The sequence below is a fragment of the Sus scrofa genome, chromosome 2 (assembly GCF_054392235.1).
Source record: "Sus scrofa isolate SSC_HxYL_T2T_F1_AM1 chromosome 2, Sscrofa_HxYL_maternal_Yorkshire_Landrace_v2.0, whole genome shotgun sequence".
Taxonomy (NCBI): Eukaryota; Metazoa; Chordata; class Mammalia; order Artiodactyla; family Suidae; genus Sus; species Sus scrofa.
The window spans coordinates 135,989,709-136,007,708 of NC_139384.1; the positions used below are offsets into that span (position 1 = coordinate 135,989,709).

The following is an 18,000-nucleotide window of genomic DNA, read 5'->3' on the forward strand; positions in this document are numbered from 1 at the left end:
TCTCTATTCACCTTAGTCTCCCTGACAGCACTTTGCAGAAATCTATGTAGCTAGTGTTCAGAAAATCTTTATTCAATCTAGTCAAGTGGAAAAACCATTACATGAGTGCTTTTTTCACACCGTAAAACCCAGATGTAAAAACTGACCTTTGGCAGATTAGGATTATTAGCTCAGATTCCAGAAAATCATAATAAATTCTCGTCTAAGTATAAAAGAAGTTTACACTTTCTGCCATTTCATTAAAGCGAAGGTCTGAAAACTTAACCTAATCTTTTCTGAATAAATTCATTTTTATGTTTTTTGTTTACCCTAGAGTTTATTTCATATTTGTATAATTCAAATTATTTTCAAAGTCCATTAAACTCTTTTTTCCCACGTAAGTGTACTACATAGAGATATATCAGTTTACTAAACAAACAAATTTTTTAGCAACATAAAGTATAGGCTAGATATGTGGGCCTCCTCAGGTCAAATCCTTTATCTATTTACCTGGCAGAGGACATTCAAGTTGTAGCTGTAATGATCATGCATGTGCAGATATTTATTTCTTTAAGATATTAATTTCATTTCCATCAGAGGCAACCATTCTTCATTCTTTCCCAATTTACAACCCTGTAAAGGGGGTACTATATTTACTAATAAGGAATTGGCCCCATTTTTACACCTTCAGTCAAACTTCTAAATTATACAAAGTCCAATTAAAATAATTTTTATTAACAATTGTTTGAGAACCACCCAAGTGTGAAATAGTATACATTGTTGGTATGATCTCATGATAACTATCTTCTCTTACAAGAAAATGAAAGTCTACTTCTTTTATTTGTAGAAGCAGTGTTTTTCTGATCTGCATCAACAAATAATACATAGTAAATCATCTTTTAAAATACGTGGTTCCTCTCATTTTTATTCACCTAATAAAATCCTTTGTAAAAGAAAAAGGAAACTTGATCAGTGCTGTTTGCATCCACTAATGATGACTGAATCAAAAAAGGAAGTATCGGAGTTCCCGTCGTGGCTAGTGGTTAACGAATCCGACTAGGAACCATGAGGTTGCGGGTTCTGTCCCTGCCCTTGCTCAGTGGGTTAACGATCCGGCGTTGCCGTGAGCTGTGGTGTAGGTTGCAGACACGGCCCAGATCCCGCATTGCTGTGGCTCTGGCATAGGCTGGTGGCTGCAGCTCCGATTCAACCCCTAGCCTGGGAACCTCCATATGCCGTGGGAGCGGCCCAAGAAATAGCAAAAAGACAAAAAAAAAGGGGGGGGGAGTATTATATTTCTAAATAAGCATAAAATGCTGGAACATTTAAAAATATTGAAAATACTGATCAATAAAAATAATTTTAAACTACATTGAGGTAAGGCATGATCATTCCTTTTTCATTTAAAAGAAGCAATGCATGTCTCAACTTTGAGAAACACTATTCTTATCTGAACAGCATCTTTTGTTCTGCCTTTAGTTATAGCATCTCACTCTTCCCTTGGAAAACTATCTTCTATTCCACAGGGTTCAAGTAGAACTGTAAATCATGCTACTACTTTTTCCCTTATTCAAGTTATGGACACATAACTCATATTAGGACAATAAAAATTCTCACTCCTAAAAATGCAAATATTGAGTGAAGACTTATAAAGGTAGAAGACAGATAGAACTGAGTGTTTCCAAGGAAAATGATTAAGGGTCTTTGCTACTGAGATTGCTGGAGCAACAGTGGATTTCTGTTCTTTTCTGAATCCTATGTTGTTTAACCTATAATTTTCTATTATGAGGTAATGTGTTATCTTTCCTTTAAATTCATTTTATTTTTTATTCTTTGCCTGAGTTAGTCAAAATCAGTTTCTATTAGTTACCACCAAGAATCCTAACTAATACAGTAATCAAACTAAAAGAAATCCAAAATCACACAAACATAAGACCAAAAAGCACTCAAGAATTGTGAAAAGGATAGAGAAGAGGTAAGCAAGACTGAGCATGACATTTTCTTTCTTTCTCCTACTGACTTGGAATTCACTTAATATATTTTAAAATTGACATGTATTCACCTCTATAATGTATCACGCATGACTAAACACTTCTTGAATTCAAGAATTAAATCTTACTCATGTGGTGTCTATAGCCTCTCACAAAATGCTTGACACACATAGTAGCTAGTCAATGAATATGTTTTGAACTGACGGTTGGGGATCGAGATGGCAGCACTCACCTTCTTCCACAAACACATCAAAAAAATTAAAATAAAACCATCTACATGTAGAATGTTTCACACAGAATATCTACTGAACCCTAGAAAAAGACATCAGACTTCTAAAAAGGGCAAGAAATCCTCCACATAACTGTGTAGAACAAAAGGATAAAATACAGAAGAGAGAGAGAGAAGAGAGAAAAAAAAGGAATCAGGACAGAACCAGCACTTCTGAGAGGTAGTTTGAGTTTGCTAGGTGCGAACTTGCATTTGGAATGGATAAGCAATAAAATTCTGCTGATTGCACGGAGAACTATATCTGATCACTTGTGATGGAACATGATGGAAGATAATGTAAAAACATTGACAGAACATTGTAAATTGACTATAATAATCTTTTTAAATAAAATGAATAAAATAGAGAAGAGAAAACAAGTATCAGGATGGGACCAGCACTCTGAGGGAGCTGTAAAAGAGTAAAGGAATCTGCACCCTGGGAGGCCACCCAATTGAACGTGAGATCAGCTAAAATGGAGGGAGAGCCTCAAAGGCTCAAAGAAAAGTGCAGCAACCATCTGAGGAGAGCACAACAAAGAGAGAGCTGCACAATCACCACCCCCATACACACCACAGGCTGAGACAGTGAGGGGCAGGGTGCTGAGACTAGGACTTCAGAGGTCAGTTCTGGGGAAAGAACTAGGGTTGGCTCTGTGGAAAGAGCCTAAGGAGGGTAGGGAGCAGTGTACCACAACCAACAGAGTGTGCGAGGAATCCTGGGCCCATTGGAGAAGCAAGGTGCCACTGTTGGGGAGTAAGGGAAGTGAGGACCACCACAGGAATTTTTTTCTGTGCGTGTCTGGGTTCTCAGGCAGTGGGGTGCCCCTTGCGCAGGGGTTGGTGCAAACTGACTCAGCCATCTCAGACTCCTGAGTTGGAAGCAGCACACAACCACTAAGGGTCCTGTGAACAGGCACTGCCTGTGGCCCCAGTCACCTCAGGGGTCTTCACAGAGGGCCCAGCAACCAAGCATCACATGTTGCTGTCACCTTCCTGGTGACATATGCATTCACATATCTCCCCATCCGCCCCCGCCCCCCAACACACACCATTGCCTCTGTCAAGGGCTCTGGGCACCACCTCTATCTCTGAGGGTCATTGCCACTACCAAGGGCCTGCAACCAGGAGTAGCCTGTTTCCTCCATCTCCCTGTGGGTCCCCACCACTGCCAAGGGTCTAGCAACCAGGTGCTGCCTATAGGTACCACCTACAGGTGCCACCCACTGCCCCTACCTCTCTGGAAGCACGCACAGGTCTTATACCTTCACATCCTGTATCAAGGGGATAAACAGCCTGCACACACTGAGGAAAGAGACAGCAAGCATCCAAACAAAAAACAGCCCCACAGGGAAAAAAAAAAGTACACCCTCGCAAGCCACCCAGGGACACTCCCACATATAAATAGCCCTCCAAGATTACAGTAGATAATTGCTTTCCCTAAACTCATAGAGTGAGTGAAATATATGCAAAAATGAAGAGGCATAGGAACAATTCACAGTTAAAAGAACAGGAGAATTCCCCTGGAGGGAACAATGAAATAGACCTCTGTGGTCTAACAGACACTGATTTTTAAAAGGAGATAATGAAAATACTGAAAGAATTAAGAACAGTTATCAGCAGTAATGGAGATTACTTTAAAAAAGAACTAGAAACTATAAGGAAGAGCCAAGAAAAATTAGAAAATTCACTTAGGAGTTCCCATTGTGACTTAGTGGATGAAGAACCTGACAGTGTCCATAAAGAGGCAGGTTCGATTCTTGGCCTCATCAATGGGTTAAGGATCTGCCATTGCCACAAGCTAAGCTATGGCACAGGTTGCAGATGTGGCTTGGATCCTACATTGCTGTGCCTGAGTTAAAGGCATTAAACAAGAGAATGAATAATGTGGAGGAATGAGTAAGTGACTTGGAAGATAGAAAAATGGAAATCATCCCAATCGGGACAACAGACAGAAAACCAAATGAAAAAGAATGAAAGCAACATAAGAGATCTATGGGATTACACAAAGAATGCCAATCTATACATAATAGGGATTCCAGAAGGAGAAGAAAAAGAAAAGGGGATTGGAAATACATTTGAATAAATATCACTGAAAAGTTTCCAAATCTAAAGAAGGAAACAGATATACAGATACAGAAAGCAAAGGAGCCCCAATCAAGTTAAATCCAAATAAATCTATACCAAGACATATTATAACAAAAATGGCAAAAGTTAAAAGTACGGAAAGGATTCTAAAGGCAGCAAGAGAAAAACAAATAATTAATTATAAAGGAATTCCATAAGGGTAGCAGATGATTTCTCCACAGAAATGCTACAGGCCAGGAGAGAGTGGCAAGATACAGCCAAAGTTCTAACAGGAAAAATTTGCAACTTAGAATACTCTAGCCAGAAAATTGTCATTTAAAGTAGAAGGAGAAATACAGAATTTCTCAAAAACTAAAAGAATACTGCAATACTAAGCCTATTCTAAAGGAAATATTGAAAGACCTCCCCTAAATAGGAAAGGAATAAGAAGATACAGGATGGAGGAAATCACAATTGGAAGGTAATCACTTAAATAAGACAGTATACAGATCAAAAAGAAAAAAAACAAAAAACACTTGTGAAAGTGACGGTAAAAACAAGGAACAGCAAAGGATAAACATGGAGATGTAAAAAAGGGACACCAAAATCATAAAATGTGGGAAAGGAGGGTAAGAAAATCTAGACTTTTTTTAGAATATGTTTGAGCCTATATGACTCTCAGGCTAAAGCAAGCAGATATAGGAAGGGGTTAACATACTTGAAAAACAGGGCAACCACAATCAAAACCAAACAATACATTCACAAAAAACTAAAAAGAGGAAACAGACATAAAATAAAAGTAAATCACCCAACCACAAAAAAGAAAAGGAAAGCAACAAGGGAGAATTTACTCTAGAGTGAAGGATGTTCATCATAACAATAATTACCTTTCTAAAGAACATTCACCAACAACTGGAAAACTCACCTGTGTCTCTCCTTACAATAAACTCAATAAATTTTAAAAGCTATTATTGTTTGTTGACATAGTCCTTTTTTTTTTGTCCTGAGATATTTGATTATCAAGACAAATGAAACTTTGTTCTAGTTCTTTCTTTGCCATTAATGCAATTTACAATCTTGATCAAATTATTTAATATCTCTGAATCTCAGCTGCCCTGCCTATCCACCTATTCATCTCTACTTTAAGAAGAAATTTTCTTTGGCTATATCATGCTCTCACTGGCCTTCAAATCTTCTTGCCTCCTGTTGACTGCCTGGCTATTTAATTAGCCCACATTCAATTAACACTCACCTTAGAAGCCTTTCAGACTGCTCTAGTGCCCCTTCCCTGTGCTCCCACAGTACCTTGGACATACTTCTCTCATAATTCTTACCATACTACATCATCACTTCTCTTGTTTATCCATTCTTTCTTTTGGACTAAGAGCTCCTTGAGTGTCTGGACTGTGTCTTATTCCTAATGCTCTTCTCATGAATTAACATACTGCCTGTGAATATTAGGAGCTCAATATGTGAATTAATGGATAAGATGGAAAGATGGATGGATGGATGAACAACATACCAGAATGTTTTAATACTGGTGGCTTTTTAATGACCAAATGGCATATTTGCTAAATATTATTGTATAGATACAAAAACCTCTGGAATAATGCTTGGTCTCATTTACAATACAAAATGTAAGTGAAGGAAAGAAATCCAACGGCATCCTTCCTGCCAAAAAAGGACCACATGAAGAATCTAGTTGTTTTTGTGGTCTTTAAATCAGGTTAATTATAATGTAGGTATTTATATAAGCACAGTTGTGCTATTTGTAGTCAATTCACTGTAAATACTTTCTTTTGATGAATCCAGAAGTTAGAAATAATCAATGTCATCACCTTCACAGTACTTTTTATAATAAATTTTGAATAATAACTTAGTGTTCAAGAGTAAAATTTAATAGCTGTTTAGGAGGCATGTTGTTTCATGTTTCATTACTTTATTGATAAAAATGTTATTTAATATTACATAACAGAAAAATACCAATGCTAATAATATCACTAACATTTTGGTTTTAAAACATATTTTAACAGAATTCCAAGTTTTCTTTACTATTAATGTAGTAAAAATCAGGTATGTCTTATTTGAAGCCTAAAAACAAATCACTTACTAAAGTTTTAAGTATTTGTTATTGGTTGGAATTTTACCATAACAAACAAGGCATATCATTCACATTAATGTTTGTTTTTATCATTCTTCTATACTTTGCTATTGAAAGATAATATGCTTCGTGGTCTAAGCCTTCAGTGCAGTCTCTAGTATCTCAAAAACATATGTTATCTGGAAACCAAGAGAGTGTTGAAAAGATAATATTTTATTTTTTACAATGGTTTTAAATGGAAGAAAAGAAGAGCTGAAAATTTGAGAATCAAAAATTTTTCAGAGTTCCCTCTGGCTCAGTGGGTAAAGGACCTGGCATTTTTACTGCTGTGGCTCTGGTTATACCTGCGGTATGGATTTGAACCCTAGCCTGAGAACTTTTGTATGCCACAGCATAGCCAAAAAAAAAATTTTTTTTTCTTCTTTATCAAAGTAGAAAACATTATGATGACCACTGTTCTAAAAGTTCAGTAGATTTCATAAATTCCCAAAAGAGCAATGTGTTAAGGAGAAAACAAGGGAAAAGATGCACAATCAAAAAGCTTAATTTTTATGATCACTACAGTTTTTCTGGAAAAGCTGAATAATATAATAGATGTTTCTGGAAACCCTCCAAAAGGCAGCCTATATAAAGAAGATTTCAATTACCATCTATTCTTTGACCTTGTATAGTGTTCATATTTATAGTTATTTTAATTTTTCATATTTGTTTCTTAAAATTTATCAGCAAATGAGTTAATTTACGGACTAAATAAATTTTTCTTTAACATTTGGGACAGCTCAGGGCAACTATAAATTCGATGAGAGGTGTGAAGGCAGCAAATTTGACTGTACTAATTGCAAAAAGAAAAGGTCATGAATGAACAAGCAATGATAGAGTAAATCACTATTTTATACAGAATTTAATTGACCATCACAACTCAAAATGTCACTGGGTTCTTCCTTAAAGAAATTCATAGCCATCAATTTAAAAATAAAAAACTACTTTTTACCTATTCTCAACAACTCATCAAAAGATGTTGATAAATTACAAAAATTACATTATCACCATTTCGCTTTCACAACACTGAACACTCTTCCTCTTGACCCCCACAAGGAGAGTTTGTTTACATGATAATTTAATGCTTTAGACACAGTGCTAATGAAGTTTTTTCCAATATGGTAATGATAATTTTATGTTTTTTTTAAATTATCTCATAGGTTTTAGTGTACTTCATTTTCACTATTTATTCTTACATTATTATTTAAAATAACAGCTTTTTCTGGACTGCTTACTCTGTCCCTAGGAATATGCCAACTTTATGTAAATCATCTTACTTAATCCCTACAAAAAAAAACAGATGCTCTTAGGTAATCATATTATCTTTATTTCTTTAAATTAATTTTTTGACTTTTTAAGGCCCCACCCAGGGCATATGGAGGTTCCCAGGCTAGGGGTTTAATCGGAGCTATAGCCACTGGCCTATGCCACAGCCACAGCAATGCAGATCCAAGCCGTGTCTGCAACCTACACCACAGCTCATGGCAATGGCAAATCCTTACCCACTGAGCGAGGCCAGGGATAGGACCTGTGTCCTCATAGATACTAATCAGATTCATTTCCACTAAGCCACAATAGGAATTCCTATCTTCATTTTTAAAGATGAGAAAACAGGTTCAGAAAAGATTTCCTGATCTGATCAGCAGCGAACCTGAGCCCTTCCCAGATCCGTTTGATTTCTGAACTCATACTCTTAGTCACAAACTTACACTACTTGAATAGAAAACATAATCCTACCATTCAAAATCTCATTTAATGACTACTGTTATTTATAAAACATTCATTTTAAGTTACATTATAAACAGGAAAATGAAATCCCTGAAATGCAGAAAGAAAACCATCACTTTATTGAGCAAAACTATTAAATCTTGATCTGAGAATGCTACAATTAGTAACATATCAGATTCATAAGCAGTCTGTACAAGGAGTTCCTGTTGTGGCTCAGCTGGGGTAAGGACCTGATGTAGGCTCTGTGAGGATTCATGTTCAATCCCTGGCCTTGCTCAGTGGATTAATGATCCCCCGTTGCCACAAGCTAGGTGTACGATGCAGATATGGTTCAGATCCTGTGTTGCCATGGCTGTAGCATAGACCTCAGCTACAGCTCTTGATTCAACCCTTAGCCCAGGAACTTCCATATGCCATAGGTGTAGCTGTAAAAAGGGGGAAAAAAGAAACAAACATCCTGTGCAAAAGATAACTGCAAATTTTTCAATTCAACTCAGCATATTCAACAGAAATAAATAAAAACACACATGCACAGTAATTACTAAAAATTAATTTCTAAATTACAGACATTAGGATATTATTTAGAGCAGAAAATTGAATCTCAATCTCAAAAGATCAAATCTCAGGAAAAACACATTTCAAACATTATATGGTTCAGCATAGTATTCTCTGAATTTTATAAAGCTCAATACATCCTATATCTCTTAAATCATACATAACAAGTCCCACAGGCTTCCCTTGATTCTGTAAATTACAAATTTTTTAGACAGCTTTACATCAAAAGCATTTTTAGTTATCCTCCTGAGTACTTCTGAATTCTATCTAACTACATACTTAGAACTTATCAAAAAATACAACCTCAGTTATTTGTACAGTGTACACTTAATCTAATACTTCCTACATCCATAAAAATGGAAAATTAAGAAGCACCATGAAAATCTGGTTTTTGTGAAAACCCCATCATGGTCTATTGTTTACTTATCAATATCTTATAGGGCCATTTCCCATTTTAAGTTTCATCTCCTTCCGTCCTGACTCTTATTTCTGCCCCAAAACAGTTCCTATGCCACTACTGTTAATAGGCAAGATTTTGCAGTCAGAATTTCCACAAAGATAACACATTTTTGTGAGACCATTGTCCATTTGTCCAGACTATAGTACCTTAATTTATATTTTAATGTAACATACAAATTTATAAACAAAAGCTTAAAGTAATTTATCTTCATTTGTCTAAGATTTCTATACACTGAAAACTATGATTCCAACTGGCTGATACTTTTTCCAGATTTTAGCAGACACAATTCCCAGACACCAAGACTGCATATTTACATAGCATTATACTCAGAGACTATAGACATGCCCAAGCAATCTCATTCCCTCAAACACAATAATGCATAGTATAATAGAGTCATTCCCAAAACACGCTACACTTAATACTGAGTACTTGATATGGTTTAGTTAGTACACAGATAAATACTTTCAATTTTAAAGCTAATGTGTTTATTGTATGTATATCAAAATATATGGCTAATACATCAAAACTGTGACACTATTGTAAGAAAAAGGCTAAAACATTACTTAAGTTTTGTTTTTAAGAGAGGCATTTTAACAGAAAATATTAAATAACATAGGAGAGATGGAAAATAGACAAGACAAAACTTTATGAAAACTCTATAAGAATTATCTAAGTTGAAAAACAGTAATATAAATTTAAAATAAAGTTGACTATGATCTCAAAAGAAGCACCAAAATTAGGCCAACCTAAATTATGATAACCAATTCATAGCTGTTAGTGAAGTTTAAAAAAAAGAAATAATTTGGTTCTACATTAGAGAAGAATATCTTTAAGCATATGTCAATGCTAATGTTTTATTCAATGTGACATTATAAGCATTAACTTTTACAAACCAAGCAAAGAAATAAAATGTGCAGCTTTTAAAGTAATGTATAATATTTACAGACTTTTCTTCCACTCAAATATGTGCTTTAATCTAAGACAAAAATATCAAGGTCCTGAAAAAATTTATAAGTGCTTCTTAAAAGGCTTTCTAGGAATTTACTTGAGACAAATATTAGGAACCACGTAAGGCAAAGCAAAACTGAGAGTAAAGTAGTTCCATTCCTGATGCTACTTTGTAATAAGAATGTGAGAAAAAGCAGGTTCAATTTAACAGATACAAAAAACATCGTAGAATTAATTTCTGTAAATCAGATTAGGTAAAGTTTTGATTTTGTCCACTCAGCTCCCTCAAATAGTGGGAATTTGTGGCTTTTATATTGAATGGGGGAAATTAAATAAAATTATAAAAAATAAAATTCTTAAAATGTGAATTATTTCTTTTGTTTTTACTTTATATATATGCTTCTATTTGGAACCATTCTTTTTAATAAAAATTGCTAAATTATAAATACTATGAATATAAATTAAATACAGGTCACATGAAATTATTCTAGATACAAGTGTTTCAATACCAAAAGTCAAGAGTATTGTAATTCAAAATATGGAAGGGGAACTAACTTGCCAGAATTAATTTTAGGTTCGCATAAACTGGGAAATATTCAGTATTAAATTAATATATTAAAATTAAAGTTTGTTGATCTAATTAATACAGACATGTTGTTACAGTTCTCAAAATTAAGTATAATATGTTATTGTACCTAGGCTTAATAGAAGTCAAATGAGACACTGAGACCTCAGTTACTAAACAGAGAAATTAAAGGTATTTAGGACTATAAATCAATATATTTAGTGCCACCCTGAGATGTTCTCTATAAGAAAACCATGCATTTTTAGAAATTATAAAAGACAGTATGCGGTTGCTTTAGAAAAGTAGAATGTGTGTGCTTTCAGTAAAGAAGAATAAAGAACAGAATTGCATTTTATTAAGGAAAAAAAAAAGATAGTCTGTCTTTAGCTTGCTCTTCTGGATGGAAAAATAAGGAGCAGAATTATCAGTCCTTATCCAATAGGGGTTTTAGGGGTGGGAATGTCCTGTAGGTCTCATGGTTTCTTTGCCCTTTTCTTCCCTGTATACTGAGTCATGGGGGATTTAGGGATTAATGTCCTTCTGGGCATAGATACACTCCCTACAGTAAACAAGGAATGTGGGGATGTTACTCCCTGGAGCCCTTAAGCCACAAATGTTAATCAATAGCCATATCAAAGAATGCATCAAAGCCCATCCTTCTACACTGACTACCTGAGTTAATACTCTGCCTCAATTCCCCCTTCTAGAGTTGAAGACTCTAACTGCAGGAAAAACGGGGTGACTGCTTTCTGCTGAAAAGGGGCATCATTAGGGATAAGCAGTTAAGTCTCCACTCACGGGCTTCAATACATTACATTGGGTACCCCTTTTATCACCATTTGAAAGTTGATAGCTTCTAATCAGGAGGTAATGAAGTGAGAAATACAATTAATTATACAGTGTCCAAATAAAAGGATCAAGATCACAATGACTATGATGAGGAAATATTTCCTCCAGGAGGAGGAGTTAACCACTTCCATGGGGCAGCTCCAAAAGCTGAAGCTGGATCAGATACCTTATGAATCTGCTGTCAGAGGTCTATCAGGGAATAGACATGTTCTGTGACTAATCAGGACTATAGATACATTTAGATTTTATAATAGCACAGGTACTTTGTATGATTTTTCTGATTTCTCTGACTAGTTATGAAATATTTGTATGCTGTTTCCTTGGTCAGGACATAATTGAAAGTTACCTATGTCCTTGTGAGGAGTATGATTTATGGTACCACCTTACTTTTAAAATTAATTTACTCAATTAAATTTATTTTAAATTTAGTCCCCACCATGGACAAAATTCTTTTTTCAGTATCCACTTCCCACACACCTGCCATCACTTGGCTTGCTTGCAAAAAAAAAAAAAAAAAAAAAAAAAAAAAAGGTATTGTAATTCAGAAGCAGGTAACACATACATGATTCTACATATAAAATTTGTATACTTTACTGCATGTAATTATACTTTAATAAACAAAACTAACTGATAAAAATTATAGGAAAATACGTAGCAAAACTTAGAGAAGAATTACAGAATTAGCCAACCCCTGGTAATGGTGAGTACTGACTGAAAATTATTTCATGGAATTAATCCAAAAATAACAAATTAAACTTTAAAAGGCTTTGTCATAAAAATCTGACAGACAGTAGCTGAGAGGCAAATTAGAGATCTGCGCCTCAGGCACTTTAGTCTATTTGTAAATTTAACCAAATGTATATCCAGTGAGACACAAATGTATACAGCTTCAATACAGCAAAGAGATTGGCAAAGTCACTAAGGCTAATTGTTAGAGAAACACAACATATATACACAACAGTCATCATTAGATATCCATAATTCTGATCTCTCTCCCACTATCCCCAGTGGTAGGGCCAGTGGGAAGGATTGAAGACAGAAGTTCTGTCAACTTCAGTTTTATTTATTTTTAATCTAAGTATAGCTGATTTATAATATGTTAGTTCCAAGTGTACCACACAGTGATTCAATATTTTTACAGATTATACTCCACTTAAAGGTATTGTAAAATATTGGCTACATTGTGTGTGCTGTGAAATACATATTTGCAGCTTTGTAGTTTTTAAATTTTATATATGGTAGTCTGTGCCTCTGTTTAAACCCCATCCCCTATACTAGCCCCTCCCTCTCCCTTTCCCCACTGGTAACCACTAGTTTGTTCTCTACATATGTCTGTTTCTGTTTTCTTATATTTGTTTGTTTTATACCTTATATCCCACATATACATAACATACAGCAATTATCTTTCTCTGCTTATTTCACTAAGTATAACACCCTCTAGGCCCATCCCTGTTGTTGAAAATGATATTATTTCATTCTTTTTTATGGCTGAGCAATATTCCATTGTGTATATACACACTTTATCCATTTATTTCTTGATGGGCAATTAGGTGGCTTTCATATCTTGGAGATTGTAAACACTGTCATGAACATTGGGGTACACATATCTTTTCAAATTAATGTTTCCATTTTGTTTGGATATAACTCCAGGACTAGAATTGCTGGATCAAATGGCAGCTCTATTTTTGTTTTTTTGAGGAAACTCCATATTATTTTGCACAGTGACTGCACAAATGTACATTCATATCAACAGTGTTCAAGGGTTACATTTCTTCACATCCTTGCCAACTTTTGTTATTTGTAGACTTTCTGATGATAACCATTCTGACAGGTTTGAGGTAATAACTCATTGTGCTTTTTTTTTTTTTTCTTTTGAGGGCCGCACCTGAGGCATATGGAGGTTCCCAGGCTAGGGGTAGAATCGGAGCTACAGCTGCCAGCCTACACCAGAGCCACAGCAACAGCAGATCCGAGCCGTGTCTGTGACCTACACCACAGCTCATGGCAATGCTGGATCCTTAACCCACTGAGTGAGGCCAGGGGTTGAAGCCTAAACCTCATGGTTCCTAGTTGTATTCGTTTCCACTGCTCCTCATTGTGCTCCTGATTTACACTCCCCTGTTGATTAGCAATGTTGAGTATCTTTTCTTGCACCTGTTATCCATCTGTATGTCTTTTTTTCTTTTTTTTTTTTTTTTGGAAAAATATCTGTTAAAGTCTTCTACCCACTTTCAAATGGGTTATTTGGGGGTTTTTTATATTGAGTTGTGTGAGTGGTTTATATATTTTGGATATGAATCCCTTGTCCATAAAATCATTTGCAAATAGTTTTACCTATTCAGTAGGTTGTCTTCTCATTTTTGTCAGTGTTTTCCTTTGCTGTTCAAAACTTTTAGGGCTCGTTAGGTGTTGTTTATTTTTGTGATTGTTTCCTTTGTCTTAGGAGACAGAACCAAAATAAATATTACTACAATTTATGTCAGAAAGTGTTCTGCTTATGTTCTCTTCTAGGAATTTTATGGTTTTGGGTCTTATATTTAGGTCTTTAATCCATTTTAAGTTTATTTTATATAAGGTGTGAGAAGTGTTGGAAACACATTCTTTTACACTAGGCTGTCCAGTTTTCTAAATATTGACTGTCTTTTCTCTATTTCATATAATTGCTGCATTTGTAGTAGATTAATTGGCTATAAATGTGTGGGTATATTTCTGGGCTCTCTATTCTGTTCCATTGATCAATGTGTCTGTTTTTGGGTCTGTATCCTGATCTTTTATTACTGTAGCTTTGTAGTAATAGTCTGAAGTTAGGAACCATAATTCCACTCTGTTCTTTCTCACAATTACTTTGGCTATTTGACATCTTTTGTTTTTCCCTATAAATTTTAGAAGTATTTGTTCTAGTGCTATGGAAAATTATATTGGTATTAAATTGCCTTTTGTAGTATGGTCATTTTAACATTACTTTTCTAATCCATGAACTTAGTGTATCTTTCTGTCTGTGTGTCATCTTAAAATTTCTTTCATCAGTGTTTTATAGTTTTCTGAGTACAGGTCTTTTACCTAATTAGCTATATTTATTACTAGGTATTTCTTTTTGATGCAATTATAAATGGGATTTTTTCCTTAATTTTCCTTTATAATAGTTCATTATTAGTATATAGAAAAGCAATGGACTTCTGTATATTAATTTTCATTGATAAGCTTTAGCAGTCTTTTGGGTAGCATCTTTAGGATTTTCTTTGTATAACATCCTGTCATCCACAGTGACAATTTTACTTCTCTCTTCCCAATTTGGATTCCTTTTTTTTTTTTCCTTCTCTCATTTCTATGGCTGGAATTTCCAATACTATTTTGAATAGAAGTGGTGAGAGTGAGCATTCTGGTTTTGTTCCTGATCTTAGAGGAAATGATTTTAGTTTTACACCATTGAGTATGATGTTAGGTGTGAGATCATCATAAATGCTCTTTATTATGTGGAGACATGTTCCCTCTATGCCCACATTGTTGAATTTTGGCAGAATTGGTCGGTGAAGCCCTATAAATTGTTGGTTGAAAGTTTTTACTACTGATTCAGTTTCATTACTAGCAAATGGTCTGCTCAGTTTTTCTATTCCTTCCTGCTTCAGTCTTGGAATATTGTATGTTACTACAAATGTACCCATTTATTCTAGGCTGTCCAATTTATTGGTATATAATTGTTTGTAGTAATGTTATAATTTTTTGTATTTCTGTGGTATTTATTGTAACTTCTCTTTCATTTCTGCGTTTATTTCAGCCCTTTCTTTTTTTCTTCATGAGATTGGCTAGAAGTTCGTCAATTTTCTTTATCTTTTCAAAGGACCATCTCTTAGTTACACTGATCTGTTTTTTAGTCTCTATCATATTTGATTCCTCTCTGATCTTTATTATTTTCTCCTTTCTACTAACTTTGGGTTTGAGCTTCTTTTTCTAGTTTCTTTAGATTCAAAGTTATATTTTTTGAGATTTTTCTTATTTTTTGAAGTATACCTGTATTGATATGAACGTCTCTCTTAGAACTGCTTTCACTGCCTTCCATTAATTTTGGAAAGTTGTGTTTCAGTTTTCATTTGTTTAAAGACAGTTTTTGATTTCCTTTTTGATTTCTTCATTGACCCTTTGGTTATTTAGTAGCATACTGTTTAGTCTCCACATTTTGTGATTTTTCCACTTTTCTACTAGTAATAAATTTCTAGTTTCATACTGTTTTGATCAGAGATGTTTGACATGATCTCCATAAATTTATTGAGACATGGTTTGTGGCCTAACATGTGAATGTTCCATGTTCACTTGAAAAGAATGTGTATTCTGTTTTTTTTTGGGGGGGGTGTGAAAATTCATGTAGTTATCTATTAAGTCCAAATGATCAATTGTTTGATTTTAGACCACTGTCACCTTTTTGATTTTCTTTCTGCATGATCTGTCCATTGATGTAAGTGAGGTGTTAAAGATCACTGCTATTATTGTATTGTTGTCAATTTCTCCTATATCTGTTACTTTTACTTTATATATTTATGTGCTCCTTTATTGAGTTTATACATGTTAATGAATATTGTATCCTCTTCTTTTATTGATACTTTTATCAGTATTTAATGCCTTTGTCTTTTTTATAGACTTTTTTTTTTTTGTCTTTTTAGGGCTGCACCTGCAGCATATGGAAGTTCCCAGACTGGGGATCCAATCAGAGTTGCAGCTGCTGGCCTACACCACAGCCACAGCAACACCAGATCTGAGCTGCACCTGCAACCTATACCACTGCAATGCTGGATCCTTAACCCACTTAGCAAGGACAAGCATCAGACCCACATCCTCATATACACTAGTCAGGTTCATTACCACTAAGCCACGATGGGAACTCCTAGACTTTATAAAAAAGTCTATTTTGTCTGAGTACTTCTAGCCCCCTTTCTTGTTGTTTACATTTGCATTACTTTCTCCATCTCTTTACTTTCGATCTCTGTGCATGTTTCTTTCTGAAGTGTCTTATAAGCAGTATATAGATGGGTTTTGTTTTTTTATTCAACCAGCCACCCAGTATCTTCAGATTAGAGCATTTAGTCTGCTGACATTTAAAGTAATTATGGATAGGTATGTACTTATTGCCATTTTAGTACTTATCCTCCAATGGTTCTTGAAGGTCTTCTTTCTTCTCTTCAACTTATTTTTATTTCTTTCCTGGTGGTCTGATAATTTTAGTTAGTAGTATGCTTGTGTTACTTTCTTTTTAGCTTTTGTCCATCTATTTCAGGTTTGTGATTTGTGGTTACCGTGGGATTTGTAAATGTTGACCTATAACTATATCTACTTCTTTAGAACAGGTTTTCCTCTAAATTCAAACTCATTTTAAAAGTTCTACATTCTCATTTCCCTCCCACACATTTTGTTTTTGATGTCATATTTTAAATCTTCGGGTTTATCCTTTAACTGTATTGAAGTTATTGCTGCTTTTCCAAAATTTTTGAATTTTAAGCTTCAACTAGTTTTTTAAATGATCAATCCTCAGCATTTATTATGTTTATCTTCACTAGTGGGATATTTCCTTTTCTCTAGTTTCTTACCTATTTTTATTGTCTTTTCTTCTCCACTTTGAGAAAAATCCATTATCGTTTCTTTTAGGCTGGGTTTAGTATTGACGAACCGTTTTAATTTTTAATTGTCTGAGAAGTCTCTTACCTCTCCTTCAATTCTAAATATAATCCTGGGTAGAGTATCCTATGTTTTGGGTTTTTCCCTTTTAGTAGTTTGAATACATCATATATCATGCTACTCATTTCTAACCTGCAAAGTTTCTGCAGAGAAATTAGTTGATAGCCTTATGGGGATCTACTTGTATACAACTCTTTGTTACTGCCTTTAGAATTCTCTCTTTACCTTTAACTTTTGCTAATTTAATTATGACATATCTTGGTATGGGTCTGTTCATGTTCATCCTGTTTGGTATGCTCTGCTTCTTGTATCTGGGCATCTGTTTACTTCTTCAGCACTGAGAAATTTTCAGTCATAATTTTATCAAATACATTTTCCACCCTCTCCTCAAACTCTTCTCCTTCTGGGACCCCTATAATGGGAATATTGGTAGGTATGCCTTGTTGGGGTGTTTGGGATATAGTTGGGCCTACTGTGAGCAGGAGGCCTGGCTAAAGTGCACAAACCATGACCCTATTTGTACTATAAATGTGGATGGGAAATGCAAAAGATGGCACTGTTGGTATCTCAGACCCTGGTGAGAGTTCCACTAGCTCTCAGACAATTTGGCAGACTCTCTAGGGTTAAAGAGTAAATGGATTTCCTTCATTGATTTAAAATGTAGTATGCGTTAAACCAGTTTTTTTTTTTTTTTTTCCCACTGTGCCCCTGGGCAGCCAAGTCTATGTGTAGGTCCCTTAGTATTATCTCTCCATACTGCAGGTTACTGCATCAGGAGTAGGGTTCTCA

General features: G+C 34.9%; 1 long non-coding RNA gene across 5 annotated transcripts in view; it reads right to left on the reverse strand.

Annotated features, from left to right (window-relative positions):
* The window catches only part of LOC102160311 (uncharacterized), a 462,347-nt gene that overhangs the window by 413,773 nt on the left and 30,574 nt on the right, over window positions 1-18,000 (reverse strand). The window contains exon 4 of one of the 5 annotated variants that reach the window (XR_014838662.1): window positions 490-612. The exons of the other annotated variants lie outside the window; for them this stretch is intronic. This is a non-coding gene — a long non-coding RNA (uncharacterized LOC102160311). The remainder of the gene's footprint in view (window positions 1-489; window positions 613-18,000) is intronic. 5 annotated transcript variants of the gene reach the window in all.